This window comes from Coregonus clupeaformis, unplaced genomic scaffold, assembly GCF_020615455.1.
Source record: "Coregonus clupeaformis isolate EN_2021a unplaced genomic scaffold, ASM2061545v1 scaf1318, whole genome shotgun sequence".
Lineage (NCBI taxonomy): Eukaryota > Metazoa > Chordata > Actinopteri > Salmoniformes > Salmonidae > Coregonus > Coregonus clupeaformis.
Window position 1 is genome coordinate 28,660 of NW_025534772.1, and position 22,106 is coordinate 50,765.

Sequence of the window (22,106 nt, forward strand, 5' to 3'; positions counted from 1 at the left end):
GAAACTCCCCAGACCTTAATCCCATTGAAAACGTAATAATAATAATAAGCCATTTAGCAGACGCTTTTATCCAAAGAGACTTACAGTCATGTGTGCATACATTTTTACGTATGGATGGTCCAGGGGATCGAACCCACTACCCTGGCGTTACAAGCGCCATGCTCTACCAGCTGAGCTACAGAGGACCACTTGTGGTCAATCCTCAAGAGGCGGATGGACAAACAAAAACCCACCAATTCTGACAAACTCCAAGCATTGATTATGCAAGAATGGGCTGCCATCAGTCAGGATGTGGCCCAGAAGTTAATTGACAGCATGCCATTGCAGAAGTCTTGAAATAGAAGGGTCAACACTGCAAATATTAACTCATTGCATGAACTTAATGTAATTGTCAATAAAAGCCTTTGACACTTATGGAATGCTTGTAATTGTACTTCAGTATACCATAGTAACGTCTGAGAAAAATATCTAAAAACACTGAAGCAGCAAACTTTGTGGTTTGTTTGTTTGCTAGCAAGCTACCGAGGAGGCTGATGAGTCCGTGTTGTTGTTGAAAAAGCGTCCTGTCCACTGGAGGAAACAGCTCTTGAAAGACTCACATCGTCATCTGCTGACTGGAGTGGGTAACGCAGTTTGGGAAAATATTCACTATACTGTGTTCATTCTGCCAAACAATATCGTGTCATTTCAAAATAAGGTGAGTTGGATGGTAGACAGGGTTGATCATGGTGAGTTGGCTGGTAGACAGGGTTGATCATGGTGAGTTGGATGGTAGACAGGGTTGATCATGGTGATGGTGAATTGTCCTTAGACATTGTTATCAGTCTTCAGATCCCTCTAGCTTGCTCGCTAAGCAAACCACATAAATCGACTTGCCAACATTTCTGTAATCTCGTGTGAACAGACTTAACTGGTATCATAGCATCTGTCAACAGACTGTGGGACGGCAGCGACTTAAGGGACTTTTCTGACCACATCCCAACTAGTCAACATGTTAAACGGACCCTTGCCTTAACCCTAACGATAGACTTGCAGAGAGAGGGGGAGGAGCTACCGCCCTGCTTTCTCTGAGCTGACCAATCCTGTTGTTGGGAAACACCCACACCATTCTGTTGTTGGGGTACGTACGCCCACACCATTCAAACACAGACTATTTCACTCACATTGCAATTAATAGAAATCTGGAAATAATGGATAGTTAAAGTTTTCAGAGGGTGGACCCCTTGTTGACAGTACATCAAATTACACTAAGGAAGGCCACATTAAGAATGCTTGAGGTGGCAAAACTCACCCTGTAGGGCTTTTCTCCGGTGTGTGTACACTAGTCTATGATTAACTGGATTGAGCTAACAAAAGTGGAAAGGTTACCCAACAGTGTGGTGTTTTCTTTTGTGTAAAGCCAGGATTCCTGACCGAGTGAATCTCTTCCCACACTGATCACAACCAAAGGCTTCTCTCGCAAAGGTGACTGAGTGAATCTCTTCCCACACTGATCACAACCAAAAGGCTTCTCTCCTGTGTGTGTTCTCTGGTGTACTAGAAGTCCTTTTGAAGTGGTTAAGCTCATTCCACAGTCTGAGCAGTGGTAAGGCTTCTCTCCTGTGTGTATTCTCTTGTGTAAAGCCAGGCTTCCTGACCGAGTGAATCTCTTCCCACACTGATCACAACCAAAAGGCTTCTCTCCTGTGTGTATTCTCTTGTGTAAAGCCATGTTTGCTGAGTGAGTGAATCTCTTCCCACACTGATCACAACCAAAAGGCTTCTCTCCTGTGTGTATTCTCTTGTGTAAAGCCAGGTGTCCTGACTGAGTGAATCTCTTCCCACACTGATCACAACCAAAAGGCTTCTCTCCTGTGTGTATTCTCTTGTGTAAAGCCAGGCTTCCTGAATGAGTGAATCTCTTCCCACATTGATCACAGCTATAAGGTTTCTCTCCTGTGTGTATTCTCTTGTGTAAAGCCAGGTGTCCTGACTGAGTGAATCTCTTCCCACATTGATCACAACCAAAAGGCTTCTCTCCTGTGTGTATTCTCTTGTGTAAAGCCAGGCTTCCTGAATGAGTGAATCTCTTCCCACATTGATCACAGCTATAAGGTTTCTCTCCTGTGTGTATTCTCTTGTGTAAAGCCAGGTGTCCTGACTGAGTGAATCTCTTCCCACACTGATCACAGCTATAAGGTTTCTCTCCTGTGTGTATTCTCTTGTGTTCAGCCAGGTTTCCTGACTGAGTGAATCTCTTCCCACACTGATCACAGCTATAAGGTTTCTCTCCTGTGTGTATTCTCTTGTGTGTATTAAGATTTGTTGAAGATGGGCCCTCTTTCTGTGGCCGTCCTTTGACGACACATCTGAGGCTATCCTGCGGGAATACAAATGATCAACATCATAACAATAATCCCCATTATAAGAAGCTTTATTATTTGTTTGCAAAGAAAGGTACCATACAATATTGGCACATCACTATCACCTCTGTATGGGTAGGAAATTAATCCCTTCATTGTGTGTGTGTGTGTGTGTGTGTGTGTGTGGGGGGGTGGGTGTGTGTGTGTGGGTGTGTGTGTGGGTGTGGGTGTGTGTGTAAAGGTACGCCACAGCTATAAGGTTTCTCTCCTGTGTGTATTCTCTTGTGTAAAGCCAGGCTTCCTGACTGAGTGAATCTCTTCCCACACTGATCACAACCAAAAGGCTTCTCTCCTGTGTGTGTTCTCTGGTGTACTAGAAGTCCTTTTGAAGTGGTTAAGCTCATTCCACAGTCTGAGCAGTGGTAAGGCTTCTCTCCTGTGTGCATAATCTTGTGTTCAGCCAGGTTTCCTGACTGAGTGAATCTCTTCCCACACTGATCACAGCTATAAGGTTTCTCTCCTGTGTGTATTCTCTTGTGTGTATTAAGATTTGTTGAAGAGGTGAAACTCTTTCCACAGTCAAAGCAGCAGTGAGGTTTCTTCCTGTAAGTCTCTGCTGGTGTTTCTTGAGGTGTTCTGATCTGGAGAGACTCTTCTCTGCCTCATCAGCAACATGATGTTGGTTAGCCTCCCCAGATGATAAGCCCCTTCTACTGAGAGAGCGACGGTTAGGGCTGTCCCCTGTGAAACAAAGACAGACAGTTAGGGTTCCTTCTTCATATCGAAGTTAGTTCAAGGCCCAGCTTTCCAAACTCTTGTGATCAGATTTGAGCATATTGGATGGGTTAAAATCATCAATGTAACCAATGGGGTAGGAGTGCTTCTAATGATTCTACATTTTAAGAAGGTTAGTAATTGTATTTAATGGTAATTAAGGACATCTAGGGAGTGTCCTAAAATAAATGTATGTAAGAGCATAAACCCACTCTGTCCCGGTGTTTTCCTGCAGTCGACCAGCAGCACAGACACCCTCCTCAGACCCAGCAGTAAGTTACCAGGAGAGGCACGACCTGGGGACCCCAAGAGGGGGAGGGGGGAGGAGGGTTGGAGGGAGAGGGAGGAGGGGGGTGGGATAGGTGTTTCCTGTAAATCCCAAAAAGAGGGTAGTGGAGTTTAAGTTAGTACACTAAGGGTAAAACAACACAACAATGGTCTGATGAGGTCTTACATTTAAATGGGGATGGCCACAACGGAGTGGAAACAATGCCCCTTGCTGTTTAAGACTTAATGGACACCAAATACATTTTTTCCAAACTCTGCTTCTTCATTCCGGTCCGTTGAACAACAGGAAGTTACCAAACCACGGTACATGTGGTTTATTTAAAACAATAAAACAATCCTACCTAAAAGTACCCATTCCTGTAAAAGACAATTAGTAAAAGCCATTTTAAAATGTGTGTACATGATTTAACAAAGTAAAAACATTTTTAAGACATAAGAAGCCTGTCAAAAGTCACTTTGTTAAAAAGCTGTCTTCGGTCCCTTGTACAAAAACGGGTGAGTCCTTATCAAAAAAGCCTCCTCCTGCTCTTCCTTAATCGACTCCGTACCCGTCCGTCGGGGCCCAGAGGAGACTCCTCCCCCTAGGCGCATCGCCTAGGCGCCGCAGCGCTGTCAGGCCGTGGCCGCCGGACCTTGGGTGTTGTGGGGACCCTTCGCCTGGGGTCGAGGCCCCCTGTCGTTCGTACCACCCCAGGGCTTCCGTGGCTACCAAAGCCACTGCCTGGGGGTGGTCTCTACCTGTTTCCCTACCAGCAGGTTGCGGGAGGACCACAGTGCATCCTTCAGACATGTGAGGGTGGGCCAGAGTTGTGTGAAGGCCTTTGTTGTTATAGGCCTTCGGCCCACCCCATACAGCACGAGCTGGGGCGTTAGGTCCTCTCCTGCTGGCAGGCGTGGGGAGATCTGCACTCCCAGAGCAAGTGCCTCACCGACTCCTCCTGGCCGCAGCCTGGTCGGGGGCACGCGGATGTCCTCGCCATGCCCCGGGAGTGCATAACGGCCCTGACCGGGGAGGATCTCATGGGCGACCATCCAGGACAGGTCACGGTGCCAATTCAGCAGAGCAGGATGGGACACGTTGCGCCAAACCGTTGAGGGCTCGCCTATAGCAAGCCCGCGCACTGGACACACCGGTTCCCGTTCCTGCACAAGAGAGAGAAGAGAGCGGAGTTTAGTTAAAACAGTGACAGGCTCCTTTTCCAGTTTAAAATGTCTTAAAAACGTTTTGAGCTGGATGTAGTGTGTGGGGAGCAGGAAAGAGACTGGGGCTCGCAGGTCGACTGGGATCAAACTCAGAGACCTGAGGTAAGACCCCAGCCAGAACCGTGCGAGGGCCTGGGTCTTATTGTTGACCGGGGAGGTGGCAAGAGTGAGATGTAACGCTGTATAGCGGCTGCCCAGGAACAAGTAGAGGTCAGGCAAGCCTTTCCCCCCCTTGAGCCTGGGCCTCTTCACCACCTCCCTCCTCAGCCTCTCCCACTTGCTTCCCCACAGGAAATAAAATAGCATCCGGTCCAGAGCTAAAAGAGTTGATCTTGGGGGGATAAAAACAGAACTGATTAATAAAAGGACAGGTAAAATCACAGCCTTGATGATTAAAACCTTTCCCTCAAAAGTCAGTCGTCTTAGTCCCCAAAAACCCAGTCTCTGTCTTACTGTCCCTAAACATCCCGGTCCAATTTTTTACAAAAGCACAATTCGCTGATCACTTCTCAAAATCAAGCCCAGTAAAATACTACACTTGATCTTAGCCAAAAGGCCGAGAAGCGATAACCCACAAATTGAACCCTGCACCCGCCGGGAGACCTCAGCGGTTTGGCTAAAGTGTGCTCCTCCCATCGCAACCCCTCCACGTTTCCCTGGCGACAGGCGAGTGTTTTTTTCCAAAAAGTCGCTAATGCGTCAAGTCACTTCTAGCTCTTTACATCCAGTGCTACTATTTGTTCAAAGACCGGAAAATACGCCAGTCGTCGTTGTCGGGCTTAAATTCAATTGGCCGAGTGACTACTTTGACTGGAAAAATACACCGGTCAGCCAGCACGAACTCAAATGCCTGAGCAAAAAGTCTGCGCGGCAGGCAGATGCCGTCTCTGTTGATTTCTCTTGAAACAAGATATCGGGCTCTGCCAGAAGCAAAGGCCCTCCAAAAATACGTTGAACTCGTAAATGTGTTCCTCTCCACGGAAGTCTTTAGTAAAAGGCGAAAGGCTTGTGCGTAATGAAGAGAAACCAGAGTCGTATGGAAGTCAGAGGTCCGTGCCCGAGACGCACTCTGTTTACTCTAGGCCGGGTTCTCGCGGGTTGTACCTGGTACATTTTTCCCACTCTTCTAATTCCCTTTCTTTACTTCTTAAAATAACCCCCTTGCTCTTCTGTTCCGCTAAAAATGCCATCTCTTTCTTAACGTCTTTGATTTCCTGGTTAAAATCAAAGCCCTGTTGATTTAGGTAAAAATAACGCTCCAGTCGCTTCTGCAGTCCCAACATGCGTCTATCTTTTTCTTTACTTTTTTTCTTTCCTATCTCTCTAAAGAAGGTCCTCGTCTTACCCTTCACCATTTCCCACCACTGTGCTCGTGTGTCAAAGAAGTCCTGTAGTGTCTGCCACTGGCTGAACTGCTCCCTGTACTGGCTAAGTACTCTATCATCTTCTAAAAGGGAGCAGTTCAGTTTCCAGGGCCCTCTTCCTACAGTCACACCCGAAGTTAGTGAAAGGGTGCACGTCAGCATTACGTGATCTGAGAAGAAAGCAGGGGTTATTCTAGCATCAGTTGGCGGGCAGTCACGGGTAAACAGATAGTCAATGCGAGAGGCTCTGGTGCCGTCACCACTGGTCCAGGTGAAGCCCTCCTCTCTTGGATGCAGGGTTTTAAAACAGTCAGTTAGTTTAAAATCCCTGCACAACCCTTACAATAAAACACTAGACCTATCTACCTTAAAATCTTCTCCCGCTCCTCTCCTGTCTGCTCTACTTAAAACACAGTTAAAATCCCCACCCACCACTAGAGGATCCCTCCCCAGCATGTGGGACTGCAGGTCTTCTAAAAGTGCGCACCGGTCATGTTTGTTATTAAAACCATATACATTTAGCACGTTAAAATCCCTCCCCATAAAAGTACAGTTGGCTAAAAGAGCACGTCCCCCAACCACCACTGTGCTCCCCTTCACCACCACCTGTGGGGTCTTGAATAAAATAGCAACACCATCGTTTTTATTAAAATTGGAACCACTCCAAATGGAGGGCCCGTGCTGCCACTTCTCCTCCCATTTGCTGTAAGAGGTTAAAAAGGGTAGACCACACTCCTGCAATAAAAACACATCTGAATTAAAACTTTCTAAAAAGGATAAAACAGATTGTGCTCTTAAATCAGTATTTACGCTTCTAACATTAATGGTGGTGATGTTAAAAGCCATAAAAGAGGTTAGTAAACAGTGCTAAAAGGAAAGAAGGCATTAAAACCGTTTAAAAGGGGTTATTTATTAGACACTTTCTCTCTCTCCCTGCGGGGTAAGGGGGGGTGGCAGGGAGAGGAGGTAAAAACAGGGTTTAAAAACGATTCTTGGTTGGGGGAGTTTGATGGAAAGACCCTGGACTCATCCTCCCCCTGGGAGCTCTCCCACTCCAACTTTCCCTTCTTCTCCTCGCCCTGTTCGGGGTCGGAGAGCTCCTCAGCGTTTCTCTTCCGTAGGGGAAGGTATTCGCCCAGGGTCTCTCCCACCGCTCCTGCACTCTCCCCACTTGACAGTGTCGTTTCCGACACTGTCATCATACTGTCAGACCCACTTGGGGAGCTCTCACTCTCCGTCTCTCCAGAGCCGTCTTTCTCGGCCCTTTCACCTTCAGGGGTCACATCAGTCTGGGGCGGGGGGTTGGGGTGGGGAGGGTTTTGCCTCCACTCCCACTTCTCCCACCACCGCACCTTCCGCGCACTCCACCTTATCTACCACTTCCTCCACTACTGCCACCACTTCCTCAACTACCGTCACCACCTCCTCTACTGCCGCCACCACCACCTCCTCCACTACCGCCACCACCTCCTCCACCACCTCCTCCACTATCACCTCCTCCGCTACCTTGGCAACTGCCGCTTCCTTCTTCTGGCGTTCGGAAGCCCGGTCCGCAGCCGCCGCATCCATCCTGCCAGCCCTGAACTTGTTGGCCCAGGAGGAGGGGCAGCTGCGATGAGGTGGGACCGCCTCGCCACAGAGGTTGCACGACCTTCCGTTCGTGCACTCCTCGTAGCGATGGCCCACCTCCCGGCACTTCATACAGACCACCTTTTCACAGGCGTCTGCTAGGTGGCCATGTTCACCACACTTACGGCACAGCTTTGGCTGGTCCTGGTAGTGAACATGGCCCCTGTTCTCTCCGAGGACTATGGTGGATGGGATGGCTTTCAACCCACCATAGCCCCCGGGATCCTCCCTTTGCTGGACAGTAACCCTCCAGGCCCCTGTCCAGATCCCGTCGGGATCCTTCACCTGGGTCAGGGGCCCCTTCACGTTGCAGTACCTGCCCAACCATACTCCAACGTCCTCCGGCTGTACCATTTCATTGTACATACGGACAATAACAGTTTTGATGCTATTGTCCGTCAGCTTGATCACCTCGAACATTTCTGCCAGGGATCCCTGCTTGTTCTGGGAGTTCTGGAGTTTCCCCCAGAACTCCCTAAGGAAGCTGGCGCCGGCGAAACTGACATCGAAACCCTTCCCATATGGGAGGGTTAGGATGCAGTTTACCTGCGCAGGTACGAAACGGAGTTCGTGTCTGTTAATAGAAATAAGTTGGGGACGCTCAACCAACGTGAGTCGAGGTGAAATCCCAAAATGTGATTATCAATACAAAGCAAAAGGCGCAACATGGGGATCGAGCGTTGAGTCTTCTCCTTCTCAATATATATTAATTATCCATTTATTTGTCTCTGACTGAAAATATTCCCGCTCCTAAAAGACAGGCTATATCCTACGTGCAAAACGTAGGTCAAGAGAAAGTGCAACGGACCGCTCATCTTTCTTGCTGTTTCAAGTTCAGCAGCCATACCTCTCCTCTCCTAGTTCAGCAGCCATACCTCTCCTCTCCTAGTTCAGCAGCCTCTCCTCTCCTCTCCTAGTTCAGCAGCCTCTCCTCTCCTCTCCTAGTTCAGCAGCCATACCTCTCCTCTCCTAGTTCAGCAGCCTCTCCTCTCCTCTCCTAGTTCAGCAGCCTCTCCTCTCCTCTCCTAGTTCAGCAGCCTCTCCTCTCCTCTCCTCTCCTAGTTCAGCAGCCATACCTCTCCTCTCCTAGTTCAGCAGCCTCTCCTCTCCTCTCCTAGTTCAGCAGCCATACCTCTCCTCTCCTAGTTCAGCAGCCTCTCCTCTCCTCTCCTAGTTCAGCAGCCATACCTCTCCTCTCCTAGTTCAGCAGCCATACCTCTCCTGTCCTAGTTCAGCAGCCATAACTCTCCACTCCTAGTTCAGCAGCCATACCTCTCCTCTCCTAGTTGGGCATGCCAGATCAGGTGAGCGTTTGGTCTCAATTAAATAGAGTAGTCTATATGAATGGATGGAGAAGCACGGGCAGTTATCTTCTCAAGGAAATTAACTTCCTAAATATTATTAGGCTATACAGTTCCTATGGAAAGTCTACACCCAATATAACTTTTTTCACATTTTGTTGCTTTAAAAAGTGGGATTGAAATAGATTTGATTATAATTTTCCGTAATTCATCTACACAAAATAATGTCAAAGTAAAAACAAAATTCTACACATTTGTACAAACAAATACAAAACAATAACAAATAGTAATTGTGTGATATGAATGACTAACCCTTCCTCTGTTAATAATGATGTTGTTTATGGTGTATTAAGCCACCCAGACACGTCAAAGATGTTCACAATAATCCCCAATAATGACCACCTGCAACCCTGTACATGTGACTATTCACAATAATCCCCAATAATGACCACCTGCAACCCTGTACATGTGACTATTCACAATAATGACCTGCAACCCTGTACATGTGACTAGTTTTTCATACTGGCCCCCCATGGGAATCAAACCCACAACCCTGCCGTTGCAAACGCCATGCTCTACCAACTGAGCTACATCCCTGCCGGCCATTCCCTCCCCTACCCTGGACGACGCTGTGCAGTGCAGTGCGATGCAGTGCCTTAGACCACAGTGACCACCTGCAACCCTGTACATGTGACTATTCACAATAATCCACAATAATGACCTAAATGAAAGAGTGAAAGGAGAATATAAATATTTCAGATCTTGTTTGCAACAAGGCACTAAATTAATACTGCAAAAAAAATTAACAGGGCAAATGAATACACTTTTTGGGCCTAAATGCAAAGCCTTAAGTTTGGGGGCAAATCCAACATCACTGAGTAACTGCCTCCTTATTTTCAAGCATGGTGATGGCTGCATCATAGTAAGGAAATGCTTGACATCGTCAAAGACTGGGGAGTTTTACAGGATGAAACTAAACGGGAGATCCTAGAGGAAAGACTGCTTCAGTCTGCTTTACACCAGACACTGGGAGAGGAACTCACCTTTCAGCAAGACCGTAACCTACAACACTAAGCCACATCTAAATCTGTGGGAAGTTAAAAGGCTAGCTTGCTTACAGTTTTTAGCAAGCTGCTAGTAGAGTAGCCTACAGCCAACTGGTAAGCTGCTAGTGGAGTAGCCTACAGCCAACTGGTAAGCTGCTAGTGGTGTAGCCTACAGCCAACTGGCAAGCTGCTAGTGGAGTAGCCTACAGCCAACTGGTAAGCTGCTAGTGGTGTAGCCTACAGCCAACTGGCAAGCTGCTAGTGGAGTAGCCTACAGCCAACTGGTAAGCTGCTAATGGAGTAGCCTACAGCCAACTGGTAAGCTGCTAGTGGAGTAGCCTACAGCCAACTGGTAAGCTGCTAGTGGAGTAGCCTACAGCCAACTGGCAAGCTGCTAGTGAAGTAGCCTACAGCCAACTGGTAAGCTGCTAGTAGAGTAGCCTACAGCCAAATGGTAAGCTGCTAGTGGAGTAGCCTACAGCCAACTGGCAAGCTGCTAGTGGAGTAGCCTACAGCCAACGGGTAAGCTGCTAGTGGAGTAGCCTACAGCCAACTGGCAAGCTCCAACTAGCTGCATTGTACCGATAAGTCATTGGTAGTGCATTATTGTTTGTTTTCCGCGATTGGAAATGCATTGTATTGGCATGAGGAAGTGTTATTACGGTAATTAGCAACTGTTTTGCATTGGATTGTTGGGTATTGTGCATGTAGCTGTGTAGCGTTGTCATGACTTGCTATTTATGAATTGTCCATGTTTGTAAAGCGGTGCAGTAGCCTGTATTCTTGCTGCAAGACAGCCGTGCCTGGCTGCAAATACATTGTGTGTAATTGTACTATCGATTATTATCGATCCTGTGATATCAGCAAGCGAAAATAGTTGTGCCCCCTTAGTCATTTCTGATGCCCCCCTTGCCGAGATCATCCTGCCGCCGGGCCTGGCTACGAGTAACCAGCTAAACTACACAAATGATTTTCCAAAAGTCAAGGACCATTAAATGCGCGCAGTGTAAAAGCATGAAGCAGGCCACAAAGACCCATTATAAAAATGATTAAATTAATCTAAACTCACCTGATTCATTGTAGAAACGTGTGTTTATGGTCGATTGCAGAGTTCAGGCGAAGTTAACTAGATGTTTATCTCTAGTCTACGGACCTTTTAGATCAGGGGAGGTAGAGGACCGAGACGTTATATTTCAACATGTGACTCTCTGCCTAAAGTCACAAGACAAAATGGAGAATAGAGAACATGTGAATCCACCTTCACTTCCGTTCGACTGAAAAATAGGACTTCCGCCAACATACAAATAATAATACAGCAGTAGTCTGCTTAGCTCATTTTCAAAAGTTACAGTCCGATATCATTTTAACATTCCTCCTTTGTTCAATCATGTTGTCTGGTGTTGTACTCTGCACGGAGCGTAAAGTCACAAGAGAAAAGAGCCAGGCTCCGCCTTCACTTCCGTTCAACTGAAACGTTGGGATTCGGCCAACATACAAATAATTTTTATTTATTTATTTTATTTAATGTTTATTTAACCAGGTAAGCTAGTTGAGAACAAGTTCTCATTTACAACTGCGACCTGGCCAAGATAAAGCAAAGCAGTGTGATAAAAACAACAACACAGAGTTACATATGGGGTAAAACAAAACATAAAGTCAAAAATACAACAGAAAATATATATACAGTGTGTGCAAATGTAGCAAGTTATGGAGGTAAGGCAATAGATAGGCCATAGTGCAAAATAATTACAATTAGTATTAACACTGGAATAATAGATGTGCAAGAGATGATGTGCAAATAGAGATACTGGGGTGCAAATGAGCAAAATAAATAACAATATGGGGATGAGGTAGTTGGGTGGGCTAATTTCAGATGGGCTGTGTAAAACCCTTCAACTGTACTCTTCCTCCTCTCTCTCCCCATTTCTCCATGTTTCAGCTCCAGTAGACAACCTGCACACACTCCCAGAGGGTTGCAGGTCTGCCGACTTCCTTTTGGTCACACATTTTATTCTGAGAAATATCCATTAAACCAAAGACATTGCTTTAACTGTGACTGTATTTTCCTCAAATAAAATGGAGCATACATAAAATAAACAATGTATTTACATTGGGTATAACGTGTGTGAGAGGTAGGCATGTTTTTCAACTCAGAGAAAAGCAAACAGAATTTCCTCAAACTGCAAATTAAGCAATACTCTTTTACAATATTATCAATCACACTTTGATTGGATAGATAATTAGAGTAATTATGTAGATATTGATAATGGATATGCAGGCGTAGATATCTCCAATCCTAAAATAAAATGGAGCATACATAAAATAAACAAGTAATTACAATGTATTTACATTGGGGATAATGTGTGTGACAAGAGAGAGTGAGTGTGTGTGCATGTTGTTTTATTTGTCCTTGTCAGCCACCCATCTCTGCTTGTCAGTCTTGATAGGCCCAATGTATGCACCTCTGGGTGAGGCAGTGGTGGAGTGCATGGCAGATCTGAAAGAGAGATGCACAAAGTATACAGTTCAACAACATGTTGGTGTGAGTGAGTGTACAGTTGAAGTCGGAAGTTTACATACACCTTAGCCAAATACATTTAAACTCAGTTTTTCACAATTCCTGACATTTACTCCTAGTACAAATTCCCTGGCTTAGGTCAGTTAGGATCACCACTTTATTTTAAGAATGTGAAATGTCAGAATAATAGTAGAGAGAATGATTTATTTCAGCTTTTATTTCTTTCATCACATTCCCATTGGGTCAGAAGTTTGCATACACTCAATTAGTATTAGGTAGCATTGCCTTTAAATTGTTTAACTTGGGTCAAATGGGTTTCGGGTGGCCTTCCACAAGCTTCCTACAATAAGTTGGGTGAATTTTGGCCCATTCCTCCTGACAGAGCTGGTGTAACTGAGTCAGGTTTGTAGGCCTCCTTGCTCGCACAGTATGCATGTGTGTATACAGTGTGAGAAAAAAGTATTTTTTTGTTCCACTCCTCTTTGCAGATCTTCTCCAAGTCATTAAGGCTTCGAGGCTGACGTTTGGCAACTCGAACCTTCAGCCCCCTCCACAGATTTTCTATGGGGTTAAGGTCTGGAGACTGGCTAGGCCACTCCAGGACCTTAATGTGCTTCTTCTTGAGCCACTCCTTTGTTGCCTTGGCCGTGTGTTTTGGGTCATTGTCATGCTGGAATACCCATCCACGACCCATTTTCAAGGTTCTCACCCAAGATTTGACGGTACATGGCCCCGTCCATCGTCCCTTTGATACGGTGAAGTTGTCCTGTCCCCTTAGCAGAAAAACACCCCCAAAGCATAATGTTTCCACCTCCATGTTTGACGGTGGGGATGGTGTTCTTGGGGTCATAGGCAGCATTCCTCCTCCTGCCAAAGAGCTCGATTTTGGTCTCATCTGACCACAATACTTTCACCCAGTTCTCCTCTGAATCATTCAGATGTTCATTTGCAAACTTCAGACGGCCCTGTATATGTACTTTCTTGAGCAGGGGGACCTTGCGGGCGCTGCAGGATTTCAGTCCTTCACAGCGTAGTGTGTTACCAATTGTTTTCTTGGTGACTATGGTCCCAGCTGCCTTGAGATCATTGACAAGATCCTCCTGTGTAGTTCTGGGCTGATTCCTCACCGTTCTCATGATCATTGCAACTCCACGAGGAGAGATCTTGCATGGAGCCCCAGGCCGAGGGGAGATTGACAGGTCTTTTGTGTTTCTTCCATTTGCGAATAATCGCACCAACTGTTGTCACCTTCTCACCAAGCTGCTTGGCGATGGTCTTGTAGCCCATTCCAGCCTTGTGTAGGTCTACAATCTTGTCCCTGACATCCTTGGAGAGCTCTTTGGTCTTGGCCATGGTGGAGAGTTTGGAATCTGATTGATTGATTGCTTCTGTGGACAGGTGTCTTTTATACAGGTAACAAACTGAGATTAGGAGCACTCCCTTTAAGAGTGTGCTCCTAATCTCAGCTCGTTACCTGTATAAAAGACACCTGGGAGCCAGACATTTTTCTGATTGAGAGGGGGGTCAAATACTTATTCACCTCATTAAAATGCAAATCAGTTTGTATAAAAAAAACTGGATTTTTTTGTTGTTATTCTGTCTCGCCCTGTTCAAATAAACCTACCATAAAAATTATAGACTGATCATTTCTTTGTCAGTGGGCAGACGTACAAAATCAGCAGGGGATCAAATACTTTTTTTCCCTCACTGTACATATGGTGGGTGTTCTGCAGTGTCATTTAAAAATTTTGCTGTACGTTGATGTCTAGAAGATTAGGCTATAAGAAATTGGGACTTGTGTAAGCCCCACAGCTATACTCGTAAAAGTCTTGGTTTTCTGCACATAAATATCAGAAGCCTCCTTCCTAAGTTTGAGTTATTCACTGCGTTAGCACACTCCGCCAACCCTGATGTTCTAGCAGTGTCTGAATCCTGGCTTAGGAAGGCCACCAAAAATTCTGAAATTTCCATCCCCAACTATAACATTTTCCGTCTAGATAGAACTGCCAAAGGGGGTGGAGTTGCAATCTACTGTAGAGATAGCCTGCAGAGCTCTATCATACTATCCAGGTCTGTGCCCAAACAGTTTGAGCTTTTAGTTCTAAAAATCCACCTTTCCAGAAATAAATCTCTCACTGTTGCCGCTTGCTACAGACCCCCTCAGCCCCCCAGCTGTGCCCCTGGACACCATATGTGAACTGATTGCCCCCATCTATCCTCAGAGTTCGTACTGCTTGGTGACCTAAATTGGGATATGCTTAATACCCCAGCCATCCTACAATCCAAGCTAGATGCCCTCAACCTCACGCAAATTATCAACGAACCTACCAGGTGTACAACCCTAAATCCGTAAACATGGGTACCCTCATAGATATCATCCTGACTAACTCCCTCTAAATACACCTCCGCTGTCTTCAACCAGGATCTCAGCGATCACTGCCTTATTGCCTGCGTCCCGTAACGGGTCCGCGGTCAAACGACCACCCTCATCACTGTCAAACGCTCCCAAAAACACTTCAGCGAGCAGGCCTTCCTAATTGACCTGGCCCAGGTATCCTGGATGGATATAGATCTCATTCCGTCAGTAGAGGATGCCTGGTTGTTCTTTAAAAGTAATTTCCTCTCAATCTTAAATAGACATGCCCCATTCAAAAAAATACAGAACTAAGAACAGATACAGCCCCTGGTTCTCCTCAGACTTGACTGCCCTTGACCAGCACAAAAACATCCTGTGGCGTACTGCATTAGCATCAAATAGCCCCCCGTGATATGCAACTTTTCAGGGAAGTTAGGAACCAATATACACAAGCAGTTAGGAAAGCAAAGGCTAACTTTTTCAAACAGAAATTTGCATCCTGTAGCACTAACTCCAAAAAGTTTTGGGACACTGTAAAGTCCATGGAAAATAAGAGCACTTCCTCCCAGCTGCCCACTGCACTGAGGCTAGGAAACACTATCACCACCGATAAATCTACAATAATCGAGAATTTCAACAAGCATTTTGCTACGGCTGGCCATGCTTTCCACCTGGCTACCACTACCCCGCCACCAGCTCTGCACCCTCCGCTGCAACTTGCCCATGCCCCCCCGCTTCTCCTTCACACAAATCCAGACAGCTGATGTTCTAAAAGAGCTGCAAAATCTGGACCCCCTACAAATCATCTGGACTAGACAATCTGGACCCTTTCTTTCTAAAACTAGCCGACGAAATTGTCGTAACCCCCTATTACTAGCCTGTTCAACCTCTCTTTCGTAACGTCTGAGATCCCCAGAGATTGGAAAGCTGCCGCGGTCATCCCCCCTCTTCAAAGGGGGTGACACTCTAGATCCAAACTGTTACAGACCCATATCCATCCTGCCCTGCCTTTCAAAAGTTTTTGAAAGCCAAGTCAACAAACAGATCACCAACCATTTCGAATCCCACCGTACCTTCTCTGCTATGCAATCCGGTTTCCGAGCTGGTCATGGGTGCACTTCAGCCACGCTCAAGGTCCTAAATGATATTATAACCGCGATCGATAATAGACAGTACTGTGCAGCCGTTTCATTGACCTGGCCAAGGCTTTCGACTCTGTCAACCACCGCATTCTTATTGGCAGACTAAATAGCCTTGGTTTCTCTAATGACTGCCTCGCCTGGTTCACCAACTACTTCTCAGATAGAGTTCAATGTGTCAAATCGGAGGGCCTGCTGTCTGGACCTATGGCAGTCTCTATGGGGGTGCCACAGGGTTCAATTCTTGGGCCAACTCTTTTCTCTGTGTATATCAATGATGTCGCTCTTGCTGCTGGTGACTCTCAGATCCATCCTCTACGCAGACGACACCATTTTTGTATACATCTGGCCCTTCATTGGACACTGTGTTAACAAACCTCCAAACGAGCTTCAATTCCATACAACACTCCTTCAGTAGCCTCCAACTGCTCTTAAACACTAGTAAAACAAAATGCATGCTCTTCAACCGAACGCTGCTTGCACCCGCCCACCCGACTAGAATCACTACTCTAGACGGGTCTGACCTAGAGTACGTGGACAACTACAAATATCTAGGTGTCTGGTTAGACTGTAAACTCTCCTTCCAGACTCACATTAAGAATCTCCAATCCAAAGTTAAATCTAGAATCGGTTTCCTATTTCGCAACAAAGCCTCCTTCACTCATGCTGCCAAACATGCCCTTGTAAAACTGACTATCCTACCGATCCTTGACTTCGGCGATGTCATTTACAAAATAGCCTCCAACACTCTACTCAGCAAATTGGATGTTGTCTATCACAGTGCCATCCGTTTGTCTCCAAAGCCCCATATAATACCCACCACTGCTTGACCTGTACGCTCTTGTTGGCTGGTCCTCACTACATATTCGTCGCCAAACCACTGGCTCCAGGCCATCTATAAATCACTGCTAGGCAAATCCCCGCCTTATCTTAGCTCATTGGTCACCATAGCAACACCCACCCGTAGTCTGCGCTCCAGCGGGTATATCTCACTGGTCATCCCCAAAGCCAACACCTCCTTTGGCCGCAATTCCTTCAGTTCTCTGCTGCCAATGACTGGAACAAACTGCAAAAATCTCTGAAGCTGAGACGCTTATCTCCCTCACTAACTTTAGGCATCAGTTGTCAGAGCACCTTACCGATCACTGCACCTGTACACAGCCCATCTGAAATTAGCCCGCCCAACTACCTCATCCCTATATTGTTATTTATTTTGCTCATCTGTACCCCAGTATTCTATTTGCACATCATCTCTTGCACATCATTCCAGTGTTAATACTAAATTGTAATTATTTTTGGCACTATAGCCCATTTTATTGCCTTACCTCCATAACTTGCTAAATTTGCACACTGTATATTAATTGTATTTCTGTTGTATTTTTTGATTTTTGTTTTGTTTTTACCCCATATGTAACTCTGTGTTGTTGTTTTTATCGCACTGCTATGCTTTATCTTGGCCAGGTCGCAGTTGTAAATGAGAACTTGTTCTCAACTGGTTTACCTGGTTAAATAAAGGTGAAATAAAATAAAAAAAATAAATACTCAAGTATGTGGGCATACTGCAGTGATGTCTAAAATGCTTTGAATTAATCAGCAACTTGGAGAGTGCTGTCCGTTTCAGCACCATAGACAGTAGGCTACTTGGCTGTTTACTCTGTCTGCTTTGCTGCCACGTTGTGTTTGACACTTTTTTTCTCAATGTTTGTCACGAATTCTGCCGAGACTGCTCCTCCTCCTTGCTCGGGCAGGCTTCGGGCGTACGTCGCTCCCGAGTACTAGCTGCCACCGTTGAATGTTTCGATGTTCGTTTGGTTGGGTCTGTCTGTTACACCTGTGTCCGTTTGGGTCTGATTATGTGCCCATAAGTTTCCTATGTTGTTTTCGTTAGTTTGTGTGTTATTTTCCGCCTGTCCGTTGGTGTCACCTGTGCAGTACTCTGGACTTTGTTTATTGTGACGCCTGTGTTGCGTTGTCGCTTCGCCTCCTTGTTTTGAGGTCCTTTATTTTGTATTGTTTATACAGTTAGTAAAGTCTTGTTTGACTCAGCCTATGCGTCCTACGTCTGACCTTCCTCAACCAGCATCCACATCAACACTGACAATGTTTTCCGGTACCTCAGCTATGTGTTCCGGGGACCTCCCGATTGACAAATTAAGCACTGATCAGGGCTATCCAGCAGGTCTTCTATGTGGAGGCAGTGCAAATAGCGGAAGGAGCAAGTGGAGATGAGAGAGATGCCCCACAGCCTGCAGTGAATGTAATTTATCAGAGGGCTTCTGAGATACTAACAGTGAAGAAGGTAGACTTTGTTGTGTTTGTTGTGCAAGTGATAAATTGCTCTAGACAAACTAATAAAACATAGAAGAAACTAGAAATCATTGTGAAGGTGTCAGAAATCATTGTGAAGATCCAAAAATGTTACAGAAATACTAAATGAAGAGGTTCCCCCCTCTCAGGCTCCTGAGCCTGTGTAGGGATCTGAGAAGACATTTGAATCCGATTGAAGGAGTAAATTTGTTGTTTTTGTTCACCCTTCCCCAATTATTGCTGCATTAAAGTTCTATCAGTTTTCACCCATCCCAGTAGGTGATTGCATGCATCTCTAACGCTTGGTTATGGACCGCCATAATACCATAGAAGGAGAAACATTTGAAGTAACCATTGAGTAGTAACTTTAGGACATTGTCAGAGATTGGATTATTGTACCAATGTTGAATATCCAAACTGAAATAGCTAACTAGCTATTATGTTAAGGTAAGAATTATTTAAGGTACAAAGTTGTTGCTTTGTTGGTCACTGGGCAGTGATGTTGTATTGCCAATATTAGCGGACACGTTAACTAGCAAATTAGCTAACGTTAGGTCACAGACAACTAGCTAGCTAGCCAAGTTATCTAGCTAGCTTGGCCCCTGTTTCCCAAAAGCATGGCTAAGGCTAAGTTCATCGTTAGAACCTACGTAGGAGTCTCCGAGCTGTTTCTCAAAACCATCGTTACGAAAGTTGCTCTTGAAAAACACTCGTTACTTAACGACTTTCTCAGACCAATACTACTAGAACAGCTAAGTCAGTCGTTAATGCTTTTTGCACTTCATTCACAGAAGATTTTCACTAAACAAAAAATCAAGATGCTTTTCAGTCTTTCCATTAACTTGTCTAGTGATTTGTTTGTCAACATTTAGAAAGTTGGCATAGAAAATAGATGCAACAATGCCCTGCTAGGTGCGTTTCCATTGAACTGTCTTGTGTTGATAAAAACTGCTGGACGTAATGATGTCCAAAACAAATATATACAGTGTCGAATAAAACTGTACTGGTTGAAGTGTTCCCACAATTCCCATTTAGGCAAATTGCACATTAATAAATTGGTGACAGCCTGTATGCCCTCCCACCTATCTGTTTCATGTCTCAGGTAGCCAGCGAAGTGTCGTGTCCCGTCGGATGTTGGTGGTTATTGCTGTCAACAAAGAGTCCGCTTTAGGCTGTACCTGATTAGAAGTTTTTATTCGTATCACAAGTTTACAGCATAAGTTACAGACCCGCGGTGTCTGGAGAAGCACCGTCCCAAATTAATCTGAATGCTTCTGCCGCTTCTTTGTCTAGCCCATACTTATAAACAATGGCAAAAATGGGTTGCTCCCTCTTTCGTCCAATCACCGGTCTCCCCTTGGGCGTCACCCTACAAACGGCTACATTTAAACTAAGATAAACAGTTTTTCTTTGTCCCTCAAGACTAGTCATAATCTTCATACACGACATATCCCCCCTTCGAGACTAACTAAAAGTCTCGAAAACAAACAGAATAGGATTATGACCAGTAACAATTTATCTTATTGAGTATCTTTAACATTAAACCAAAAACATTCTCCTCTAGAGTGTAAATACCTTTCTATGAAATATGAATAACTGTTTATGAAGTGTGAATACATTACTATGAAATATGAACAAATCTTTATGGAGTGTGAGAGCGAAAAAACTGTCCGGCAACCTTTGTTCCAAATCCATCCATCAATCAAGACAGTAAAATTCTCTCACGGTCCCTCTGCCCCAGGCAACCACCTAGGTACTCCCGATAAACTCATAAACAATGTAAATGCATTTGAAACTATAATGCAATTAAATACACATGTAAGCCCCTGCAAACAAAATCCTATCCAAAAAAATGTCCACTCTAAGGCTGGTCAACCCATTGGACCCTACAGTGGACCTCTCCCTGCCTAGACTCCCTGTCCCTAAGCATCAACGAAATAAACAAAAAACATCTAAGATCCCCACATGTATCCAACAACATCAAATATCATTCTACAAAAATTAATACCTAAGAATATGACACAAATTATGTATTACACATGCAAATATGTCTATATTTCATTGCAGACACTGGAATGTAGTCCACTACACTTCATCTCCCCGAGTCTCGACTTCCAATGGATTGTTGATGATGGGAATCGGAATCTTTCCACACCCTCCTTGTTTCATCTCCTCCAGTCATTGTCCTTTCATATTGTCCCTTCATATTGTCCTTGTTTGAGTATTTCAATCTCCACATATTCCCCAAATGCTTCTGGAAGAAAAGAAAAGACCAAACAGTATCTTTTGCAAAACAAACACTTTCAAATTAAACATCAAGATCAACTAAGAATATAAAATGATATATAAATGATGTATGAATCACATTAACCCATTTCCCCCCCTTTGATTCATAAAATCATACTAAAATCACACTAATATTGAAAAAATAAATTGAAAAATGATCAAATCATCAAAAAGGATATTTATCCATCCAGTTCCACTTGTCCCTCTTCATCCAGATCAGGAACAGTCAACAACGGCATCTGAGTGTTGTCTCCAGGCATCACTACTCCAACCTATCTCAATATCATAGCTTTCTCAAAGGTCAGTAACAAATTACAAACATCACACACAGTGTTATCAAAGCTGCTATTAAAATGTAATCCATCACTGCTCCTACTGGCCTAACTGATCCTGCAACCAAGTCTTCGCTGACCATATAAAGACATGAAAATTTTTTACCAGTGATTCGAATTTCCGTGCATCTTAATGAACCGACTAAAAACAAAGGCTGAATGTACTGCCTATATTTTGAGGGAAACGCTTTGTCTATTATTTAATTTGACTAGGGCAGGGCAGCACATACAAAATGCATTTAGTCCAATAAAAATACATGATATTATTAGGGTGATAAATAAAAGGCAGTTGCTCCATGACACATATATTTTGAGGGAAACGCACTGTCTATTATTTAAATTGATCAGGGCAGGGTAGGGGGAGCACATACAAACTGCATTTAGTCCAATAAAATTACATGATATTATTAGGGTGATATATAAAAGGCAGTTGCTCCATGACACAAGAGTACTCTCCAGTGGAACAAAAAGCTTACAGCACCTGGTATTCCCAGGCGGTCTCCCATCCAAGTACTAACCAGGCCCAATCCTGCTTAGCTTCCGAGATCAGACGAGATCAGGCATATTCAGGATGGTATGGCCGTAAGCACTAGAACAACTCTTGGTACACTATATAAAGACATGAACAAAATTTACCAGTGATTCGAATTTCCGTGCAACCTAATGAACCGACTAAAAACAAAGGCTGAATGTACTGCCTATACTTTTGAGGGGAAACGCTTTGTCTATTATTTAATTTGACCAGGGCAGGGCAGCACATACAAACTGCATTTATTCCAATAAAAATACAGGATATTATTAGGGTGATAAATAAAAGGCAGTTGCTCCATGATACATGTATTTTGAGGGGAAACGCACTGACTATTATTTAATTTGATCAGGGCAGGGCAGGGCAGCACATACAAACTGCATTTAGTCCAATAAAATACATGATATTATTAGGGTGATAAATATAAGGTAGTTGCTCCATGACACAAGAGCACTCTCTAGTGGAACAAAAAGCTTACAGCACCTGGTATTCCCAGGCGGCCTCCCATCCAAGTACTAACCAGGCCCGATCCTGCTTAGCTTCCGAGATCTGACGAGATCAGGAATATTCAGGATGGTATGGCCGTAAGCGCAGGAACAACTCTTGGTACACTATATAAAGAAATGAACAAAATGTATAAGTGATTCGTATTTCCATGCAACTTAATGAACAGACTAAAATCAAAGGCTGAA

At 44.7% G+C, this 22,106-nt stretch overlaps 3 non-coding genes across 3 annotated transcripts; all 3 read right to left on the bottom strand.

The window, feature by feature from the left end:
* Positions 1-5,523: 5,523 nt before the first annotated feature.
* LOC123486731 lies at positions 5,524-5,642 on the bottom strand. Its single transcript, XR_006659472.1, has one exon. It is a non-coding gene; the product is annotated as a U5 spliceosomal RNA (small nuclear RNA).
* Positions 5,643-21,354: 15,712 nt separating this feature from the next.
* Positions 21,355-21,473, bottom strand: LOC121562892. Its single transcript, XR_005999661.2, has one exon. It is a non-coding gene; the product is annotated as a 5S ribosomal RNA (ribosomal RNA).
* A 412-nt stretch (positions 21,474-21,885) lies between these two features.
* LOC123486748 lies at positions 21,886-22,004 on the bottom strand. Its single transcript, XR_006659489.1, has one exon. It is a non-coding gene; the product is annotated as a 5S ribosomal RNA (ribosomal RNA).
* Positions 22,005-22,106: the final 102 nt, after the last annotated feature.